The sequence below is a fragment of the Myotis davidii genome, unplaced genomic scaffold (assembly GCF_000327345.1).
Source record: "Myotis davidii unplaced genomic scaffold, ASM32734v1 scaffold356, whole genome shotgun sequence".
NCBI classification, from domain to species: Eukaryota; Metazoa; Chordata; class Mammalia; order Chiroptera; family Vespertilionidae; genus Myotis; species Myotis davidii.
This window is the reverse complement of record NW_006288188.1, coordinates 449,332-450,789: the sequence shown is the minus strand read 5'-3', so window position 1 is coordinate 450,789 and position 1,458 is coordinate 449,332.

The following is a 1,458-nucleotide window of genomic DNA, read 5'->3' as shown; positions in this document are numbered from 1 at the left end:
GACAGGGGAAGGCGCCCCAACCCCCTGATCAGCCCTGCTCTGTGCCTGATAGGGGGGAGCTCCCCAACCCTTGATTGCCCGGCTGCTCTTTGTGTGACAGGGTGTGGCGCCCAAACCCCCCCTCCCCCACGGGCCCTGCTCTGTGTGTGACAGGGAGTGGGGCCACAACCTCCCTATGGACCCTACCTTGAGTGTGACAGGGGACGGTGCCCCAACCCCCCAATCGGCCCTACCCTGAGTGTGACTGAGGGTGGCATCACAACCTCCCGATCCGCCCTGCTCTGTGCATGACAGGGGGCGGCGCCCCAACTCCCCAATGGGCTCTGCTCTGAGCCTGACCAGGGGCTGCACCTAGGGATTGGGCCTGCCCTCTGCCACCCAGGAGCAGCCTAAGCCAGCAGAGCGTTATCTCCCGAGGGGTCCCAGACTGCAAGAGGGCACAGGCCGGGCTGAGGGACCCCCCTTCCCCCCCAAGTGCATACATTTTTGTGCACCGGACCTCTAGTATATATATAAATGAATAAATACATTAATTAATTAAGTAAAAGCTAACAAAATTCCTAGATGCAATCACACATGAATTTTATTGTTTCTCATCACTCCAGTAATTTGCTCAGTAAATCTATTGTTTTCGTGTCCTTGGTTGGAAACTTGGGTAGGTTCCATAGCTATTCTGATCACTCATAGAAAAGAAATAGTGCCTTGCAATGGAAAAACTTTTAATGCAGTTTCAGGTAAAAATCAAATTTCTTAATTTCATTCAAAATGAAAAGTTTGCAAACCTAAAGTGGAGCAAGCATCTTTATGTCCCTGTTTTACCCTCTGCTTTTTCTAAAACTAGAAATTCCAGTTAGAACTTTAAAATTTTTCTATTAACCAATTCTCAGGACAAAAGGGGTGAATTTTAACTGTGTAAATTTCTAAAAAGAAAGAAAGAAAGAAAGAAAAGAATCATAATGGAAACAAAATCAATAGAGTGATCACAGAAAATCCATAGCCTTAATTCTTGCAGCAGCAGCAACAACAACAAAAAGAATAAAAATCAATACTTTAAGCTCCCATCTTAAAAAGCAGGAAAAGCCAATGAAGTATAGCAAACATATAAGAAAAATAAAGTTGAAAACAAAAAGAATGAGGTAGAGAATAGAAAAAAAAAAACAGTAGAAATTAATAAATCAAAACGCTGATTCTTTAAAAAGAAATCAACAAAATAGATAAGCCACTACCTAAACCAATAAAAGGAGAAAGGCAGAAATCACAAATATAAAAAACAAGGAGATACCCAATGAAACAGGAAACTTTAAAAATTGAGCCTGGCCAGAAGAGCTCAGTGGTTGAGTGTAAACCTATGTACCAGGAGGTCACAGTTCAATTGCTGGTGAGGGCATACACCTAGGTTATGGGCTCAATCCCCAGTGTGGGGCATTACGAAGGCAGCCAATCAATGATTCTCTCTAA